The sequence below is a fragment of the Cydia pomonella genome, chromosome 17 (genome assembly GCF_033807575.1).
Source record: "Cydia pomonella isolate Wapato2018A chromosome 17, ilCydPomo1, whole genome shotgun sequence".
NCBI classification, from domain to species: domain Eukaryota; kingdom Metazoa; phylum Arthropoda; class Insecta; order Lepidoptera; family Tortricidae; genus Cydia; species Cydia pomonella.
The window spans coordinates 3,156,937-3,179,939 of record NC_084719.1 but is presented as its reverse complement, the minus strand read 5'-3'; the positions used below and the strand labels follow the sequence as shown (position 1 = coordinate 3,179,939).

The 23,003-nt window shown below is 39.1% G+C and overlaps 1 long non-coding RNA gene across 1 annotated transcript in view; it reads left to right on the top strand.

Annotated features, from left to right (window-relative positions):
* The window catches only part of LOC133526890 (uncharacterized), a 202,138-nt gene extending 193,816 nt beyond the window's left edge, over positions 1–8,322 (top strand). The window contains exon 2 of the long non-coding RNA XR_009800785.1: positions 8,000–8,322. This is a non-coding gene — a long non-coding RNA (uncharacterized LOC133526890). The remainder of the gene's footprint in view (positions 1–7,999) is intronic.
* Positions 8,323–23,003: the final 14,681 nt, after the last annotated feature.

Below are 23,003 nucleotides of genomic sequence, written 5' to 3'. Positions count from 1 at the left end.
CGGTTAGGCTAGATTTTGGGGGAATCGCTTTTTCATTGCAAAATATTCCCGCTACCTAATGTTTCGTAGTATTTCATCCTATTATTTCATCGTTAGACTTTATTGTCGAGTCTTTATTACCGAACCTAACGTCGGGGGCAAATATAACCGAAAATGTGTATAGGGCGCCCAACGTGGGACTTAAATAATACAATCAATGATATTGATAAAGTGAGATGCAAATGTCAATAGAAACGTAATTATGGAACGCAAATTGCGGCTCAAATAATATCAGAAACGTAAAATTGATTGGTTCAAATATTACCAAAAATGTGACATTATAATATATTGACTTCCAAACTATTTCTTGTGCGAAATTGAGACGATGCCAAGTTCGGAAGCGCACTTAGAGCGAGCTAAAAGAGATAGCAAGCGTGCTTAACATCACCGCGGGGCCGCCGTCTGATAACTGTCAATTTCTGACATATTTTATTTAATTTTATTTTATTTTATTTTATTGGTATTCAGGACATAGATCACGCTTAAGCTTAAAGATAAATTTTAATTTATTTCTTTATTTCAGGCCAATTTGCCCATAGATTGTTAGTTATATACAGACTTACAATACTAGTGTTAGTACATCTTAACCTAGGTCTCACGGCTTCATTTGGGGTCTTGGTACACAGGACGATGAGCTGACGCCCAGTGACAAAAAAATGGACAGTCCCATCTCTCCGCTATATCTACCAGCAAGCTGTTGGTGCTAAATGAAGTCTACAAAAGGGAAGTCAATACGTATAATTAACATTTCATGAGTGCTGAAGAAGCATAAGCCATGCGGTTTTTTTTTTTTAATAATCGATTAGCTAAAGCCTTTACTTAATATGATTATAGCAACGTAAAGAAAACTACTAATTGTAAATTAAAACAGTTTGATCCACCATCAGCATGCGAATGTCCTTGTCCCGCCATAACGGGGCTAACGGAGACACACCGGGGACAAACAGGAAGCGGAAGTCGTAACGTGCTATCTTTGACGTGCTGTGCGATGCGGTAATGTTGGTAGCCTTGTTTTTTCGGACTAGAGGTGCTTAGAGATAATGGAAGTTAAAAGTTTAATAAAAAAGAAAATATATTTGGGATGGGATTATTTTACTGCTGGAAAATGCTCTTAATATTGGCTGTTAAGGTTTATTTTTACCCTTGAATTAAGAAGACTATAAAGAGTAATGTATTTCTCGTACTCATCATTCTAGGTCATATTCTTGGGCCTTAACTGAATGAAACGGAATTCTAGTACTAGAAAACTAGACAAAATGTTCATTATGTAAAAATTTTGGCCTGGACATAGGCTAACCTGCATGAACTGTTTCAGTACCCATTAGCTTATCGTAGGACATTTTCTAAGAACTCTGGGTTCTGGCAGAATATCAGTGCTCTGCTCGAAAGAGTAAAGCGTCTAGAGTAAACCCTTTTGTTTTATCTGCATTGCACACTACTTCCTTACTAATTCCTTTTTTCAAATATAATATTTGATTTTTTTTTATACTACGTCGGTGGCAAACTAGCATACGGCCCGTCTGATGGTAAACAGTCTCCGTAGCCTATGTACGCCTGCAACTCCAGAGGAGTTACATGCGCGTTGCCGACCCTAAAGCCGCCCCCCCCCCCCCACGCCTTCGTTGAGCTCTGGCAACCTTACTCACCGGCAGGAACACAACACTATCTAATCGACAAGGTTCCAAACAATGGATTTTGAATTCAACACACTATTTTATTTTCTTATATAATTGCGTTAGAAACAACAATTTATTACGTAGATTTTTTTAATAAAAGAAAATTGTTTAAGTAACAGAAATTATTTTTTAAAGTATCGGTACCTATTCTGGATAACATCAATTTTGTTACATACACCTATCATGGACTAAACGTGAAAAGTACAAAATTCATTCTTATTCAATCCTCATCTTCAACATGCCACACATGACACAAACTCTAATTGCCCCAAACAATAAAACAAAACAAAACCCAATTCCAAAACGAAGCTAATTATCAAGAACACGTAATCCGACCCACGAGACATGTACTTAAAACTGTCACGATCCAAAGAAATCCGGCAACCCTGGGCGTTGGACTGAAAAAAGTTAGCGCGCTGTCTTCTTCACGCTTTGTTTACCAGAATGAGATAGCTATCGGTTTCACGGGGTCGCTTCTAATGCGGGTGGCAGAGAACAGGGTTGGCACGTCTAATCCTTGTTGATGGATCGCTGTTCTGTTTTTGCACAAATGAGGCAGGGCTCGTCCCGTATTTGCACTTGTCATAATTATCGAGATTTTGTGTGACGTGAGTAATTGTTTTATAAATCTTTTGTCGTTTCAGGTATTTTGTGTAATAATAATAGGAAGAATGCATGTGTGAGGCACTTCAAGTTTGCATTGTTTGATGTTCCCACATAAACATATACATGCGAATTTGCCAAAGTCGGATTCAAAAGCGCAAGTAAGTAATTCATTCAATTTTTTTAATACTACGTCGGTGGTAAGCAGTCTCCGTAGCCTATGTATGCCTGCAACTCAGAGGAGTTACATGCGCCTTGCCGACCCTTACCCCCCCCCCCCCCCCCGTCGTTGAGCTCTGACAACCTTACCCACCGGCAGAAACACAACACTATGAGTAGGGTCTAGTGTTATTTGGCTGCTGTTTTCTGTAAGGTGGAGGTACTTCCTAGGGCTCCCGGTCGTGTCCGTGATTCGTGAACCCGTAGCCGTGCGCCCGGTTTCGTGATTCACGGCTACGGTTTTCTGGTCCGTTCCGCACGTGACATTCGGCTACGTGAAATTAGGGTACGTGAATCCGTGTAGATCCGTGTAGGCGTGATCACGGCTTCACGTATCTTAAGAACACGCCGGTTCGGTCCGCCCGCGACGTTGAGTGAAGATACGATGCGGTCTTTAAGAGCTACGAATAAATATTTATCATGATTTTTTTATTCATAGCTCTAATTCCGTTTCATTACTTTTCAATTAAAATTTATTTTCAATAGTAAGGCCTTTTAAATATTAATGAGTAATAAATGAAAAGAACCAAACATTAATTACAATGAATAGCTACTTTAATATATTTTTTTTATACTACGTCGGTGGCAAACAAGCATACGGCCCGCCTGATGGTAAGCAGTCTCCGTAGCCTATGTACGCCTGCAACTCCAGAGGAGTTACATGCGCGTTGCCGACCCTAAACCCGCCCCCCCCCCCCTCGTTGAGCTCTGGCAACCTTACTCACCGGCAGGAACACAAACGAGTTGCTAAAATAATACAACAACACTGTGTGTCAGGAGACCAACTATGATGTCAGGAGTAACTAATGACAATGAATGTGAGTTCAAAATTCTAAACTGCTCCCTCCAGATTAAATAAAAAATACCACGAATTTGTAAAACAAAACATCGCGGTCACTTCTTTCAACTTCACGAATAAAAGGTAAAGCCCACAGCTACTTATGTATATTGTTTGTTTCATTTTAATAAGTCGCTCGCAAATCTTATTATCTTTGTCTGCACGTGCTACTGCACTTCTTATCTCCAAAAAAAAAACCGGTATGTTGGCTTAGCTTGTTAGTCATACAATAAAACGCTCTAACAATAATATGTCATTATTATACCTTCAATCTAGAAATAAACAGTACTCTTTAATGCCCCGAAAGTCCGAAACTGATAAGAACTGCAGCTGCGTACTTTTTTTCCGTGGCCCCGTACATGTGTTTTTGTTGAATTTGTTTACCTGTATTACCTTTATCAATTTTATCATACCTACCGAAGATTTGCAGACCCTTTTGTTTCTTTGGATTAGGATTGCCTTGTTTATATTTAGGCTACGTTATATTCTTTGATAGTAGCAAGCTTTTACAAGTTCAAGTTTGCTTTTTCATTCATTCATTACTACTTAACAGAGAAAAATGTCTTCTCTTGATTTAATAATGACAACCAGTAGCACAGCGTTGCTTAAGTTCATAATTATAATGATACTTACTAGGGAGTTTTACACCTTATATTTATATTAGTGCTATGCAACGAGCAGGTCGCTAGTTTTGACTATTAATCATTAGCTGATTATACAAAAAACAGGATAACCCCATAAATTATTTAGATATAACCATTATATTCAAATCGATGCAAAAAATACAATACTAAGTGGTAACTTAATTCAATAATACCTAGGCCTTATTTATTTTTCTCCCGGGCGTGTCGAAACTACGAGACGTGCGATAAGTACCTATCCAACGGAACCGAGCCCGAAGCTCCGCACACGAACGCAGGTACGGGCTACGTATCATGGCGTGTCACGGTCACGGCGTGTCACGTGAATCCGGTCGCGAACGCAGGTACGAGGTACGTACCTTGGCGTGTTCGTGAAATTCGTGATCTTAGTACCGCCGGGCTTAAGAACCCGTAGCTACGGATCGGCGTGTATCACGGATATCAGGAGCCCTAGACTTCCCCAGTTGGGCTCTGCTCCAGATCTGGAATGACCTCCACTGGCTGTGCCCTACCACACAAAGCGAGTTGACATTCACAATGCCCATACCTCTCTTTTGGACGTAGTTTAAGGGCATACCCGGGTCCAAAATTATTGGTCGTATAAAATACAAAGAATACACTTTTTTAAGTAGCTACCTATACATTTCATTTTTTGTTTGCTGCTTTGAGTGAGTATTCACGTCCTTAGTTTCATACAAAAGGTTTACCGAAATAATAATAATAATAATAAATTCTTTATTTCGAAGCAAGTAACTCCATAGGTGTTAGTGTACAAATTCGAAATTAGAATAATTAAAAACTATGTTAGTACTTAGACTAAGATAGATTAAAATTAAAACTACGAACATATTAAATATAAGTATAAGTATAGCTAAATATATGTATATATATATACATACACATATATTTAGCTAATCAATAAAATTTACAGCTACACTCTTTACTTGCCCTATCCAGTAAGCAAGAATCGGGCAATCAAACTTGACAGCAATCACATTCAGAATGCTATTGGGACTCTGTCTCACTCGCGTCAGCAGGGATGCAATCTTTTTTCGCATGATTGCAGGAAACCCATCAGTGCGTGCCTCGCAAAACATGCCTGACGCGCTACACCTGCTGGGCAAGCCCAACAACATTCTGAATGTGTTGTTGTACTGCACTCTCAGGGCACTGTAGGCACGCTTGGTATACCTCACCCACAGGCTGCTCGAGTAAAAAGATTGGCAATAAGCTTTAAAAAGCGTTATTTTTACTTCATTGGAACATCGAGCAAACCTGCGGGCAAGCATATTTCCACGTACCGCCAGTGCCCTGCGCTCTCGCTCTATATCCCGGTCATCACTCAAGTCATCTGTAATAATGTGACCAAGATATTTGAACCTGCCCACCACGTTCAAAGGCACTCCATTGAGTATAACCGGAGGTACATGGAAAGGCTTAATCTTTCCCGCTTTAAATACCATCACCTCGCTTTTTTTGGGGTTATACTCGAGACCATGGGATTTAGCGTACGTCTCACAAAAGCTCAGCATTTCAGCAAGTGCGCCGACAGTCGGCGCCAGCAGCACCATGTCGTCAGCATAACTGATGTTATTGACAGCAGAAATATACGGTAGATGGCGCTGAACCCGGAGCAGCGATTTCTACATGGCGCTATTGAGTTGGTAAATTAAATATATAAGGGCAGGATTTTTTTTTATAACTTTATTCTTGTCTGGTTGTTTTTTTTAGGGTACATTAAATTAATAATATATGTACTTACATGACATAAACTTGACATTGTCTATATACTTGTGGCATACACAAATAAGTAATAATATCGCGATCCAATGCGATATTTTTTGATTTTTAATGTCCTTACTCCTCACAAAACGTTTACTTAAACTATCACCAGGAGCTCGGTTCAGATTTAAGAACTTGTAACGGTTTCGATTTTATTTTGACATGACCTTGAAGATTGCTCTCGCTGATTTGAGCATGCAAAATGAAGTGAAAGTCATGTGTAAGATACGGGCTAATCTAAAAGATGACTCACGGTCATAGGTCGTATGATACGATACTGGTTTTGTTACGACTCGTATCAAAACCACTATAAATCTGTAACATTTTATTAAATCTGAATGGGTCTCCAGCTCTTTTTATGTCGAAAATAAGGACTGTATTTATTTACTACATAAATACTTAATTCCGTCCCACAGGGCTAAGACTTACTGATTCGTATTTGGTTAATCATATATGCAATTTATTATTAACAACCATCCTTTGAGCTTTGACATGAGGACTTAGGTTATTACCTAAGGCCTAGGTGTTGTAGAACGTAGGTCAAATGAGAGACAAATAAGTTTTGGATATATTCCATGCCTTAAGATGACTCAACGTTAAACAATAAAATATGAAAATACGGAGCTTGATTAAGATGACTCAACGTTAAACAATAAAATATGAATATGCTTGCTTCCCAAAACCCGCACTCATCTTGATACTTCGCGCGCAGGATATATTCCATGTTTTAAGATGACTCAACGTTAAACAATAACATATGAAAATACGGCGCTTGCTTACTTGCTTGCTTCCCAAAATCCGCACTTATTTTGATACTTCGCGCGAAGGATATATTCCATGTTTTAAGATGACTCATCGTTAAATTATAAGATATGAAAATACGGCGCTTGCTTACTTGCTTGCTTCCCGAAACCCGCACTCATCTTGATATTTCGCGCGAAGTGAATTTGCTTTCGAGCTAGCTTAATCGATAAGGTCGTATGCGGCAAAACGGGTGTTACTCTGGTCTAATGTACAGAACAATAATTAATCGAAAAACTACAACTACAGTATTGAAGTGTATGTTTAAACTAATCTACATGGAAAATTTTGAGCCTTGAATTCGTCCCATTTGCCTTTGCAATGAAAACTATTTGTTTAAAAAGGGACATCTTTGTTATGATTTTTTCTGCTATAAAAGTTAACCAATCGTGTAACGGTAACTACGGAAATGAAGTCACGCCATGCAATGCCAGGTATTTAGAGTTCTCAATGGTTGGCAACGCATAAATGGCAACTCCAATGTTGTTTATGTCCATGGGCGGCGATGACTGCTTCCCATCAAGCGGCTTGTCTGCTCGTTTGTTGCCTATGACATAAAAAATACAGTTTACCGGTAATTTACACTATCGGATTATACACATACAATACACATGTGTATCAATGGATTGCAGATTATTTATTTGTGTCTACAGCGTAGATATGCCGGTAGTGACCCTGCCCACGAAACAGGAGATCCCGGGTTCAAATCCTGGTAAGGGCATTTATTTATGTGTTCCTTACAGATAATGTTCCTGAGTTATAGATGTTTTCTATGTATTTATTATATATCTATCTAATATGTAATTATATCGTCGTCTACATACAGTACATACCCACAACACAAGCCTTATCTTATTGGGTTTCCTGTTGGACCTAGATTAATTTGTGTAGGATTGGCACATAATAAATATTGAATAATTGTTGTATCTCCTTGGATTTCACGGACCTATAAATCCCGGTCCTTTGATAGGCTTGCGTGGAGATATAGATCCAACATGTAGAGGCCCCTTAGAGAGCTTTAATATCATGTAGAACGCCTGCTGGAACCCGTTCAAAGGCGCAACAATAGACCCATGAACCGGTCGCAGTAGGCATTGAGATTGTTGTATAAAAAGTATAACGGTCTATGGATAGAAGTTTGGGTGGACAATGAGACTGGGTTATTGCAAAGATGTCCGGACACCAGCCATAACAATGTTTTTACTAGTTATCGAGGCAGGCAGGTTATTTAATAATTTATTATTATAATAGGTACCGCTGGTGTGATGTCGTGGAGGCGGACCTGCGTCGGCTGAATGCCAATTCATGGCAGGAAACCGCGCTGGATCGGGACAGTAGGCGTTCTCTCGTTTCGGAGGCCAAGATTCTTTTTGGATCGCTGAGCCAAAGCAGTTAGTTAGTTATTATTATTATTATTATTATTATTTCTTTATTTAAGACCATCGGGGATCATTGTGTTAGTAAATCTTATCCAAGTGTTAGAACTATAACTATCTATACATAACTATACTTAATAACTACACTGTACAATTATTTATTACTGCGTGCGTGTATCAAGCAGCAGTTATTCAAATACATGCAATCCAATCTTTCTGCTAACATACTCAGAATGCTGTTGGAGCTGGCCCTCACTCTGCGCACAAGGGATGTCGCTCGCTTGCGCATGGTGGTGTAGAAGCAGTCTACCCGCGCCTCCGCGAACATCCCCGATGCACTACAGAATTTGGGCAGACCCATCAGCACTCTGAAAGCGTTATTATATTGAACACGCAGAGCGCTGTACCGTTTACGAGTATAATCAGCCCACAGGTTGCTTGTGTAGAAGGTTGTACAGTAAGCCCTAAAAAGGGTGACCTTTACATCTTTGGAACAGTGAGCAAACCTGCGAGCTATCATATTAGCTCTGACGGACAACGCTCTGCGTTCGCGTTCAATATCTACGTCGTCCTTAAGGTCAGAGGTAACCATGTGTCCCAAATATTTAAATTGATCCACTATTCGTAGCGGATGGCTATTTAGTTTGACACTTGGAAACTTGGGTGTAGCTTTACCTCTGGCCTTAAAGACAACGCATTCGCTTTTGTTTACATTATACAGCAAACCATGGCTAGAAGCGTATTTCTCACATATAGAGATGAGCTTAGCCAGTCCGCACGCCGAGGCACTCAGCAACACCATATCGTCGGCGTAGCTCAGATTATTTACGCAAACTCCATCGATATGGCAGCCAATACGAGTGTTACTGAGCTCCTCTATCAGTGCGTTAATATATAGGTTGAATAGCCTCGGTGAGGTTAACCCACCTTGGCGTACACCACATTCCAGTCCATATGGCTGAGAAAAAGATTCCGACCATCTGACGACATTAACCTGGTTGTGGTACCAGAATTTAAAAATCCCACTAATGTCAGCTGGCAAGTTGATGTCGTCAAGCTTCTGCCACAAGATGTTATAGTGCACAAGGTCGAATGCCTTTGAAAGGTCTAAGAAACAGGCATAGACAGCTGTTCGGCGGTCTGTGTAGTACCTAACGGTCTGTTTCAATGCCAAAATAGCGGTTTCGGTCGACAGGCCTGGTTTAAACCCAAACTGATTGTCGTGAATTTTTAAACACCTGTCTAGTTGGAAATTGAGCAGACCGTCTAGCACCTTCGTCTAGTTATAATAGCATAACTTTGTTTTGTTAAGTTCTGAACCTGATATGGGATTTCAACCGGTCAAAACAGAAAACTAAAATCTCACTTGTGTAGCTCTTACAAGCCACCTTGTATACCCTCGATACACCGGGTAAGTAGCTGGCAGTTTATCGGAGTTGTGGTAAGTAGATACAAGTTTGCCGAACTCCTCCTCCGAACGGGTACAGTATGCCACAAGAATATGTGTACCTTGTAAATGTTTTGATTAAAATTGCAAATATTTTAGAAAAATACCAAATTTATACGGCTGGCATCTTTTTCTCGTTACAGACTATAGAAAAAAAAGATATAATAGTTTAAAAAACACAAGACTATCAAACAATCAGTAAAAAAATCTCGTCTTCAGTTGTGATTTACAATAATTTGAGTCCCATGAATTACTACTCAATTGGACTTCAACATCCGTGTTGTAAGTTGTGTTTATGTAAAATCCTACCTCATGACAATAATGACTAGCGTGCATTAAATATATTTACTCGTATCATTTAACAGTTTTGAACGATTAGTTTCACTAGACTTAAATCGACTGGTTTACATCCGATTCGGTCATCGATTTAAGTCTAGTGTATATTTATCATTTTAATTATACTGGATGGGGCATGGGGGACGGAGCAAACATTAAACTGTAGGCTGTTCTCCTCAAACAGACGAGCATTTGTTCAGCGACTTTTAAATATAACTTGCGTTTTGATTTTTATTGCACTTAAAATTTATTTTAAGATGCAATGTATTGAGAATTTTGTTATGTTTAAAGCGTGACAAGCAACGTCCATTATAATGATGATGGCGTAAATTGAAGATAATATTTATTTTTTGAACAACAGTGTCATCGTTAGAGGACTGCAATCTATGTTTTAATTATTTGCTCGTGTTGCATTGCAGGCCTCACCTGGTATATGTTACATGAAGCCAAGTATACCAATCACTAATCGAAATATTTAATATTTAAACAAATCATTTGTTCCCTTGTAAAATAATAATAGTCGTGAGCTTAACACCACCAGCGCCCACGGCCGACTGTACTAAGACACTGTAGTACACTTCGACGCATTATTTCCGACAGTTATGCGCGCTTCTGTAATATGTCGACCCCGTTCTCCTCTATGCACCTGTACTTTGTATCATCGACGAAGACCCCACACAGAGACTAGAAAGAATCCTAATAGCAGCTCAAACTATACAGTGACATCAGAATGATCATCATCATCAACTTCATTTAAGGGCATGGCTCTTGTCGGTGGAGTAGACGCCTGCTTCCGCGGTCCTCGGCCAATTTCTTTGTCCCTGTAAGACACGACATTTGCTTTTCCTTTTAGTTGCTGCATGTAGCTTTCTCGTGGTTTTCCTCTCCCTCTTCTAGCTGCGATCTTGCCTTCTATTATAGTTTTAAAGAAGGCGTCGTGTCTTATCAAGTGATCTATCATTTTGCCTCGTCTTTTCTCTATAGTCCTCAGTAGCTTTCTCCTCTCTCCAACAACTAGCATATTGATGATGATAACTGAATATCATCAGTTAGATAAGTTAGTTATTCTGATATCAGTATACCTTCGAATATTTATGAACACGGATACCTATTTGTTCCTGAGTCACGACTCAGAACCCACGGGTGTTTCTATATATATTTGAGTATTTATTAACATTATCTAAGTACCCACAACAAAAGCTTTATTGAGCTTAACTGTGGGGCTTAGTTAACTTGTGTAATTATTTATAGATATATCTTTCCCATCACGGAACAATGGTGTTCCGGACTTTTGGGCAGCATGCGTGGAGCCGAAGCCAACACGTACGTGTCCTGACACTTTAATGTAAGGGGTACACGGAGCAGATGCTGCCCTTATCCGTGTCATGGGATGCACGCAGAGGCAGCACCCGCCAGGGTGTAAGGACTATTGAGAGTTGATGGAATTTAAAATGGACTAAATACTGGGCTATGGGATATAAAACCGGACACCTGCCTATAACTCTTTTTTCATGGCGTTATGGTGACGTCCACGAGCACAGTCCGACGCTGCGATCGGTCTATCAGCACGATTTCAGGCTTATATTATATTTATTATTATAATGTAGATCTATAAATACGAGTTGTGGTATTGAACTCACGACGTTCGTTACTGAAGCCGTACGTATACCTACCGCTTACCTACCAGCGCTAACTACACCACATGCCAATTTACACAAGTATATGCTATAATGGCTACTATGATAGTTTCCCGTTAAACAATAGTTACACCAGCAAACTGCAATCGCTACGTATTGTGCTCCATTGTCATCGACAATGCAGGCTAAACGTTGAGCGGGCGAGGCGAGGTACTCGATAACCTGGCCAGGTGTATAATATCCTCAAATTGAATATAAATGTCTGGACAAAATGACCAGAAGGCCTAGCCTAGATAACCATTGTCGATAGAAACCGCCAGTTAAAACTTGGATAACTTTTATTGTTGACTGTATTATTCTTTCCACAGGCAACTAATACTCATCAAGGCAATTCTAAAAACCCCCAAACACAATTAGGTTGCGTTGTTTCATCACAGAGTTCCTATGGCCACCTCCCGTCTCCATCATCAGATCATCTCCATGGCATTGTCACCAGACTTACAAATATGTATGCAAGTTTTCGGCTTCATTGGAAGTCGAGAAGTGCATCAAATTTATTTAATTTCATTTCATTTATTTCGTTGTAAAGTCATGTACATAAAATCTATAAGGTGTTAAACAAGTAATAATGTCAGTCCATGACGCCCTGCTAGGGCACACAACATACTTATAACTAATTAAATTAGGCCATGACAAAATTTAACTTGCAGACTTGAAAAAAAAGGTTACATACAACCATTTCAACTTAATATTATCAAGTTAAGTAAAAGCTTAGTTTGGCATTTGTAAATCTATAGTCACGCGTGATCGATATGCCATTTAGGGTTCTAGCTACATTGGACATTCCATAGCGTAAGTACTGATCAACCAAAGCTATTAAAATAAGCCCTTGAGGCATTGTATCAAGGATACGTTGTGTGAGGAAGCCGCCAGCTCTTTGGTCACAAGTTACGTTAACCAGACAAATAAAATTAATATAAAACATACAATCGACAAAGATACTTATTTAAGATTATCTTACTACATCTTAGTTTTATGTCTCACATGCCTGTAAGTCCTGTACTCTTATTGTCTTATATCATTTCATTTTTCGTGCCAAATTGTACGTGAAATCCGTACAACGTAATAAGGCTTCACTGTGGTTCACCTGAGCACTCTCCTCGTCCGTACTTGTAAAGCAATCGCAAGAACATCCTTGGACAAAACTTTAACTTCTCCACTACACTTTTATCCAGCAAACATTAGACCTTAGTGCAAAGATTTAAAGTCCTTTTTGCAACAACTAGTGACGAGTAAGTATATGGTGAAGGTAATAGCGTTTAATGATAACAGGAACGGGTCAATGGTGGCTTAGGACAATAACGGGTATCCTGAAGGATGTTAATGGGGTGGAGGTAATTTGAGGGAATTGTCCTGTCTTAAGTCAGGATCATTGTTTCCCTAATGATCATCATCTTCTTAGAGGTGTTCCGGTATTTTGCAAACTTGGAGAGCACGGGGTCCGTTCGGCAACCTTACTCAAAGAATTGGTATAAGCAATAGTTTTTCAGATAGCGCTCTCCAACCCAAAGGGAAAATTAGGCTTTTATGGGACTAGCCTGGTTTTCTCACGAGGTTTTCCTTCACTGAAAAGCGATTGGTGAATATTAATAATTATTTACGATAAAAGTGCAGAAAATACGAAATTCACAATGAGTCGTGATAAATTAAAACACGACCGAAGGGAGTGTTTGAAATCGACACGAGTTGCAAATTACTTATTCGCACGTGTATCATACAACATTTTACAGTCATGCTCTTTAAAGTTTCGACATATGCACGGAAAGTGCTCTTTCCCGCACGTATTGTAATAGTTTAATTTAGTTCTATTTGTCTTTAACAGTTTTGAACTCCTTTAAATGGCTATTTACAACTATTCTTTAGAGAAACTATGATCTTTAGGGAAGCGTTGGTAGCCTAGGTCTGGCGACGAGATTGCGCGACTGGCTTCGGCTAAGGCGACATAGGTGGCGACACCATAGGTGGGAACGACAGGTAACACAGTGTCTCGCTAATCGTCTCCAATCTATGGTTGTCGCCTTAGCCGAAGCCAGTCGCGCAATGTCGTGGCCAGCGCGTTACCGTGTGTGACTTGTAAACTTTAAACCGAAGTTCGCAGGGTCGAATGACTTGGCACTTTATAAAGGTACCATTCAGATTCAGACTACACCAGCTACACTGCCACACGACCCGATTCGAAGAATGAAATACGATAACGATAAGTTCTGGTTTAGATTTCGTTTGTATGTCGTATAATTGACAGAAGCAGCTCGATCCGGGCAACCAATGTCACTTTGACGTTAGAAATATCGTAGATAGATCAGTACCCCTAGTGTAAATATTTTCGACAGCGAAACGTGACGTACGCGTTTGCGTTAAGTGTCATTTTGTATGAGATTTTTGACTTTCCAAAACGTCCCGCTTGGCGCGCTGTTTTAAAACCCATACAAAATGACACTTAACGCAAACGCGTACGTAAAGTTTCGCTCTCGAAAATATTTACACTAGGGGTACTGTACCCCTAGTGTAAATATTTTCGACAGCGAAACGTGACGTACGCGTTTGCGTTAAGTGTCATTTTGTATGAGATTTTTGACTTTCCAAAACGTCCCGCTTGGCGCGCTGTTCTAAAACCCATACAAAATGAGACTTAACGCAAACGTTTCGCTATCGACTAAATTTACACTAGGGGTACTGATGTTATTGGGATCACAGCGGAATCGAAATAAACATCAATTTTGTCATGTCGTTTAGTTATCGATATTTTAAAGATCATTCCAAGATCTTAAACGTGCCTTAATTATTCTCATCGAATCGGGCCGACAGTAATGTGGCGCGATATTACTACCCACCAGGCTGTATCAGGTGCTCCGCTTGCTCTATTCCTAATTCTTAATTATCCGGTAAATAATTAATTGATCTCGGGGGATCAAGTATAAAGACGTCCGCCTTACGCTACCTCATCTTACCGTCGTATCATTTTATTATGTAAATACAAATAAAGAATGTAATTAAGGATAAGGAGGGAACAAATGTCTTGAAAAACACAAGCATGTCAGTTCCACACGTGTAGACATGTCCTACCTGCGCATAAAAGTCGTAATAGCCATTGGAAAACCAATTCGAATTTGGAATTTGTTGCACTAAATTACGGTTTACAATGGAATGAGTCTTTTAATGTCTGTTATGCCTGCTTTCTACTATAAGGGTAATGTAATAAACGGAGGTAACGGCCTAAGCGAATAGAATAAAATACCTATAATAAAATAAATGTCTAAATCAATTATATTTAAGAGGAAAGTGGACAACCACTTGTAGAATCCCTATAACTCGCAGTTTCATTTCTTTTGAAATTTGAGGTATACGCGCGAACAATCGTAACGGACCCGGGTACGTCCTTAAACTACGTCCAAAAGAGAGGTATGGGCATTGTGAATGTCATCTCGCTTTGTGTGGTAAGGCACAGCCAGCGGATGTCATTCCAGTTCTAGAGCAGAGCCCAACTGGGGAAGTACCTCCACCTTACAGAAAACAGCAGCCAAATAATACTAGACCCTACTCATAGTATTGTGTTCCTGCCGGTGAGTAAGGTTGCCAGAGCTCTACGAGGGGGGGACGGGTTTAGGGTCGGCAACGCGCATATAACTCCTCTGGAGTTGCAGGCGTACATAGGCTACGGAGACTGCTTACCATCAGGCGGGCCATATGCTTGTTTGCCACCGACGTAGTATAAAAAAAAAAACATGTCAACAACAAAACCAAAACCAAATAATGAATACCTTTCCTTATTGAACTTTAAAATAGTAATGTAGAAGATAATAAATTTAAATTTAAATAAATAATTAATGCAATGCACTGAGATGTAGATGAGCGGAGATGAGAGGAGATGTGCCGGAATCAACTTATAGCATTGGTTGTAATCCAGTGGAAAGGCAGCCTTACACTGCATCGAATTTAACACAGCACGGGGTTTATAATGATAAACGATATATTTTCATAGTAATTTGTCTTTTATCGAGATTCTTTCGCACTCTGAAAAATCTGTGTAGAAAAGTAGCTTGGTAAATTTCGAGCATGCCATGGCCAGCAAAGAACGATGGTCCTATCGAAATTGTGCAACGCCTGACTCAACAGTGCAGCGCGCGTATTGATAACGTCAAATATTCTAACGCCGGCAACATGGCCTGACATATAGAGTTTTATTTAAGCCAACCAAAACTTTACCAATCACAACTTTTTTTTTCACACACATCACAGGCCTTTGTCTATTGCAGTCAATTTTTGGATTTGGTGACTATGGAGGCCGATGTATGAGCGGCGAGACCTATTTGGCAGAGAAAGCTCATGCTCATGTTACTTTTTTTATTCATAGTGGGAAATAGCGACAAATATGGTGTGCTTTGAACCGTCTAAGGACTGGTATAGGAAACTGCGCGTACCTCTGGCACAAGTGGGGGTGGAGAGAGTCGGCGGCGTGCGAGTGTAAAGATCCAGAACAGACCATACATCATATGGTATTTCAGTGCCCTGTTACCAGATATAATGGACCGGTTGAGGATTTTAAAAAACTGACAAAAAACGCGAGTTTGTATTTGCAAAATTGTACCTTTTGATTTTAAATGTTAATTTAATAAGTGTGTTATTGCCATACGATAAATAAATAATAGTGCATTGGGAAATTTAAAGCTGAGGGCATATTTATGGAGAAGGGATAAGTTTCAGTAATATATCGTCGGGTGAGAATACGTTTGTGTCATACGCCACTTACAAGTGACGCACGCCAGCGAATATATGTCAGTGTTAAAGTGGTGGTCGCCGAACTGGAAGCATCGTCTATACCTATATATTCCATCGCTGAATGATACAACAAAAGTTGCTAAATGTATTAGAAAAACAAAACATTATCACCAAAAGACACTATCGCAAAATTTACAACCGACGATAATTTCAACCGAAACTGGCCATTATGGCCGAAAATCCAATCACATGCGGAATAGATAATGCGGCATTAAGCGTCACGCGTCACGCAGCGTCAACACGCGTTAGCATAATCAAACGCCGCGTGCGTGCCAACGACGCATTGAGTGCGGAATCGGTGCGTTTTTAAAAGCGTTTACTAAAAGGTCACATCTCACAGCGTCAATATTTTAAGCGGTACGTGGTCTAACAATATAATATCTAAAATTGAAACTGTTATTTATACCTAGATAGAATAATCAACGCCAGGTGCGTGTCAAGTGAAGTACATGCACCGGTTGCGGAAACGCTGCGTTTTGTTAGAAAATTATGTCCTTGTGAGGTAAGTTGACATGTGGAAGCATTACCAAACTCTGCATTAGCACGCTCGCAAATGTATTCTAGCATCCGTCAGCTGTCAAAAGTGTTTCTGGACCAGAATTTAAAATCCGGATCGGGCTACATAAATTGATCATGAAACATCTGCTCTCCCGTTGACAATAATATATCCTGGCTGATCAAAATAAGGTTTAGAGTCGGACCATTTTAAGTCTTCATGCCAAGTCCCACGTCAAGTATGGATCTTATAGGAATATGTATGCATTCTTATTGCTGAATTTGTGCAAATTTATCGTGGTTAGAGTCTAAACGCCACAAAAAACTGTCGAGTTTTTAACCAAAATGCGTCACAAGTTACAACAGTAAACATCGCCTCAGTTTATGCAGCCTCGCACCTACCTTAGAGTTCAAACATATGAGCTGAAATAATAGAATGATTAGCGTTCAGTTGATTGAATCGAACTGTTGTAGCTTACTTATGGCCATTATCCTTAGCCTAATATTTATGCCCATTATCAATCCATGTACTGAAATAGATAAATACTTTACTTTACTTTACTTTACTTTACTTTACTTTACTTTACTTTACTTTACTTTACTTTACTTTACTTTACTTACATACTTAAAGGGACGCAAGCAATTGAACGAAGACATTTTCAGCGATTTGGAAACGAAATAAATATTTGGATGTATGTTTCTAGATATCACAAAGACTGTAAAACCCTATTTGCGACTCGTTATCTGTTACTTGTGATATTTCAAAATTTGATGATGGTGTCTTACAGTAAAATTATTGTTGTAGTAACTAATGCATATTTTTTTTAATTGTGACCTCTTAGGAATTTCACGTTTGGCAGTTTGCATAAATTTATGTATGCTAATAACAGTATTTGAAGCTAAGTGTAACTAATAATGACGATCATAAAACAATTTACTGGACTGCTATTAATGCTATATTTAAAAAAGATTTAAACGCCACAGAAAACCGCCGCGTTTTCAACTAAAATGCGCCTCAAGTTAAACAGTAAACAACGCCTAAGTTTATGCAGCCTCTCACCTAACTTAGAACACAAACATCCAGCGATTTGATCAAACATTTGCGCTGAAAAAATAGAACGTTTAACGCTCAGTTGATTGAATCGAACGGTGTGGCTACTTAAAGGAACGTGAGTGGTTAAGGGAGAGATTTAAACGTTTGAGGTATAAAATATGCAGAAAAAGGTTAGCTTTAAAAGTTATGAGAAACCGATATGACCGACCTGTGTGAAGTGTGATCTGTAATTTATCATTACCAGTAAAGGATTTCTATGTCTATGTGTAGAATGATATTGGAATCATGTAACAGGCCAATTCGAAGGTGCACTGACATATCGCGCGTTCATTTCGCTGAGACTTGTCCGCACAAGTATTAGTGCGAGCGAGACGCAGAGAGTACACGTTCGAATCGTCTTGTTAGCTTTCAAAGTTTTCCACGTATTTTTATGACTAAATAATATTAATAACTAGAAGATCTCTTAAAAATATTTCGTAACTACAAACTGTAATCTCAGTGTGTTTACCTACCTACTCAAAAATAATACTTACAAAAATATAGTCACAAACAAAACTTGGAGCAACTACTTATACAAGGGTAAAGACTCTAAAGTTGAGTTCGTCGATATACTCGTAGAAACCCTTTACTTGTCATAATATTTTGCCCCCTAAAATCTGACGTCTAGTTATGACGACCTTAAAACGACCCGCAGTATTATAAAGTTCAAAATCTCCAGTTGGATACAGCTTTTGGCAGCCTTTTGGGGTTAAAAACCCAGCACGTTCCCTTCCAAACCTTGAAGATGAGAGCGTCTTAAGAATCTTAAAGGCTGACAACACACAACGCAACACATCTGGTTTCTGGTGTTCATCAAGTATCCATCAAGCAATTCGTCTGCTCGTTTGCCCCATAAATCATAAATAAACAATGTGTTATCAAATGAACATCATCGGCAACATTTTCGAAGTTGGAAGGCCTGTTGGGGTTAAAAACCCGGCACGTCCCTTTCTGTCTGTAATCCGCGCGTTGTAATTCGATTGCGCGGAAATAGATTTCTAAAGGGAACGGTACGTGACCCGGGGAAGGTTTATTTGGCCGTGTTTAGTGGTGCTACGATAGATAGGTATATATTTTTTTACACTCGGACAGTAGTACAATAATTATATAACGATTGCCTGGTCTAGTCGGTTCACTACCAATTGGATCGTTGACCCTGCCTATGAAGATACGTAGATAGATTTTTATTCAGTTTTAATACAGATTTTTCGTTACATAATATTTATGGTTTACAATTTTTAGATAATAAGATTTTTATTATTGTACGTATGTTAAGATTAGATAGACGAGAATAAAGATCTATCTATAACTAAAAAAAAATAACATGTTTGATATAATAACGGGCATTTAGACATTTTTCGTTCGTCCAGGAACTTATTTACCTGGAACTGATGGAGGATTCAGCAGGAGGTCATAATTATGTTGAAATAGCAAGGGCATTTATTTGTGTGTGCATCGCGGATTTTGTTCCTAACTTATGGAAGTTCCTAACTTATGGAGGTTAGTTGAGTGGATATGGATTTTCTCTACTTCTACTTATATATATGCTCCCTGACCGTTTTCGGCCACGGCGACTGCTTCAACTCCTTTTCTGGCGTTCATGTGCTCTCGTGTGGCTGACGTAGCCGATCTTGTTGGCAAAGACCCGTGCGCACAACGGGCACGAGAGGACACCATCAATATAATTATAGCTGATCACCGCTGGTGGTCGGGCTTTCAGCTCATCCCTCTTGTCGTCCAGATCTGTTTGACGACGGGATTCAAAAATATCCGTACTTCTACTTACGGATGTTCTAACTTATGGAAGTTAGAACATCCGTAAGTAGAAGTAGAGAAAATCCATATCCACTCAACTAACCTTACGTTTTGGTACCTTCAAACGGCCGCTAGGGTACAACATAATATCTTGCATAATATGTTGTATAATATGTTGTCTATGTACCCTAGCGGTCGCTTGAAGATACCAAAACGTAAGGTTAGTGGAGTGGATAATACAGATAGTGTATTCAGGAGATACGGTGGTTCATACTTACATATACCTTTGACTTATATTGTTTCAAAATCTTTTATTCTCGTTTATAAAATAAACTCAACAATTAGCGCTGGTGGCCTAGCGGTAAGAGCGTGCGACTCGCAATCCGGAGGTCGCGGGTTCAAACCCGGGCTCGTACTAATGACTTTTTCGGAACCTACGTACGAACTATCTTTTCATATTTACCAGTCGCTTATCGGTGAAGGAAAACATTGTGAGGAAACTGGACTGATCCCAGAGGCCTAGTTTACCCTCTGGGTTGGAAGGTCAGATGGCAGTCGCTTTCGTAAAAACTAGTGCCTACGCCAATTCTTGGGATTACTTGCCAAGTGGATCCCAGGTTCCCATGAGCCATGGAAAAATGCCGGGACAACGCGCGGAAGATGGTGATAATAAATAAACGCAATTAGAGTTAGACCAAGACAAGTATGCAACGATTTTGATAACACACGCAATGCAAGTGTTATTTTAAACGTCAAACTCCTATGAAATTATGACGTATAAATAACACTTGCACTGCATGTGCTATCAAAATCGTTGCATACTTGTCTTGGTCTGACTCTACATATTATTTCTGAATGTAATCTCCAATGACACTTGACATAAATCAGATTTTCGTCGGCCCTTTCCATTAATCATAGAAACTGACAGGTGACAATGACATTGGCTATTTTTCCCCCCTGAAACTTTGCACCAGTTATACTAAACCCGGAATAAAAAGTATTCTCGCAAATATTTGCGAATCTCTAGTAGTTTTATATAAAAAAAACTGGCTTGTTCTGCGTCATTTATTATCCCATTATTCCCGAAGAAAATCAAATAAACCCAAACCGCTAGTTAAAAGAAAATATGACACAATGAAAATCTCATTCGCAAAAAAGGACCATAGATATCTCTCACTAGATTAAATAACACGGATTTATTACGTGCTCGGAATGGGGAGGATAAATAGTGGGTAGGGTGTCCGGAATACCAACTAGACTCGGGAAAAATTAAATTAGCAAGGAAGTTCTAGCTTAGGTGCTGTAGGCTTGTCATAGTTTTTAGCTGTAACTGACTTTGAGCCTGTGTCGAAAGTGACTTTTCCGTTTGAAGAAACGTCACATTTGATACTGACATATCTAATCCATATCGTATTAAATTTTTTACGTATCTTAAAGTTCGATTCGGGCTGACAGATAGAACAATTTATTACGTTTTTGATCATATTTTGATACGATACGCTCACGCTGATATGTGCATGCAAAATAGTAAGTAAGTAGTGTGTAAAATGTGCGCCAAACACAAAGACGAACGTCAAGGTCGTTTGAAAACCAGTGTAAAGTCATAAACAATTGTTAAATTAGAATTGAATACCTTGTTTAGTTTTTAGCTTTAACTTCTTCTTATTCTCCCTGCCCTTATCCCACGTTATGTGGGATCAGCACATGTTCTTATCTTCCATTCTTCTCTATCTTTCGTCACCTCAGCACTCGCTACTTTTTTTCTCATATCCTCTTTCACGCAATCCATCCATCGTTTTTGGGTCTACCATCCGCTTTGCGTCAACCAAAATTCATCCCTAACATTCTTTTGCCTATATTCCTCCGTCCTCATTAAATGCCCATACCACGCTAACGTACTACGCCTTATCTTCTCCGCTACCGGTGCTACTTTCAAACTTCCCCTTATATACTCATTCTTAATCCGATCCTTTCTCGTCACTCCACACATCCATCTCAACATTCTCATTTCCGCTGCGTGCACTCTTCTTTCATTCATCACTTTCGTCGCCTAGCATTCTGATCTATACATTACAACAGGTCTCATCATCTTTAGATTTTCCAATTTTTAGCTTTAATAGATTTGTTGAATTTAAGTTCTGTATCCAAAATGAACCCTCACATCCTAGAACCTAAATGGTCGCGCACTGCGCGGTATAAGAGGAATTTACTCCCGCGGATACTCCAACTGTGGAATGAGCTCCCTGCCAAGCTTTTCTGGAGGGGCTCCAGTATGGGGCAGTTCAAATACAGTGTAAAGGTATTTAAAGGGTCAGAAACGCGCATTTAACATCTGTGGAATTGCAGGCGTCCATAGGCTACGGTGACTGTTTACCACCAATCGGGCCGTATGCTTGTTGGCCACCAACGTGGTATTAAAAATATGGCGAAAAAAGAAGCTTTAAATAAAATCATATTCTACGATTCTTTTTTTATATGTTACAGTGAAAAAAACGTGCCTAAAAACTATTTGTGTAAGAGTAGTCCGAAAAGCAAATGGTAAAATCTAAAATCAAATGATATTCCGTACTTTTACGAAAACCTTATTGGTATGAGCCTGGATTATAAAACACGGTTTTAGGATTGAAAGTCGGACGTCACCACTGTTTTTATTTTTCATATCTGTCAAATAGTATTTTGGTTGGATCTAATAATACGAAAATATTGTACCAATATGGTACCAATACTACTATGGATACTGGTAATTCAACTCAATAAATTTGTTTCAGGCCAAAATAGGTTTTTGGCATTATGTTAATATGCTATAAATTTATATTATACAAAACTAAATATCCAAATATTATCCCCAATGTATTGATCCTCTTTGTATTAATTCTGGCTTTCCAATATGGCGGCTAATTCCAATTATCGCGGCCATATTTCCGATAAACACTCAAATTCATATTAAAGAGGATTTATTTCTATATGCGCTAGGCATTTAGCCGTGCATTAGGCTTGATATCAAAGTGTATGGAATACGCGACTTATAAATTTAACGCTTAATTCACAGAGCGAAAGAACGAGCGAAACTTATCTGCTTTGCCTAAAGGTTGGCTGGTAGAGAATGCCTTACTGCATTAAGTTCGCCTATTGTACAGTGTGTTTTCTTATGTGCAATAAAGATTAAATAAATAAATAAATAAAGATCTCTGTTTCAGCTTGGGTAAAAATTATTTCCCATGACCGTATTTTCCTCTACAGGTCGCATTTCTACACCGATTATCTTGAAACTTGATGAACGGCTCCATAATAATATCGTTTTTTTGTTGATTCAGTTTTTATTAGTGGTAAACTCAGTATTGTAAAAAAATACATATTAAAAGTAACATACAATTAGAAACAAGTACAAAGACAAACTTATCTCTTCCAGTTAACCTTTGAGTAGAAAAT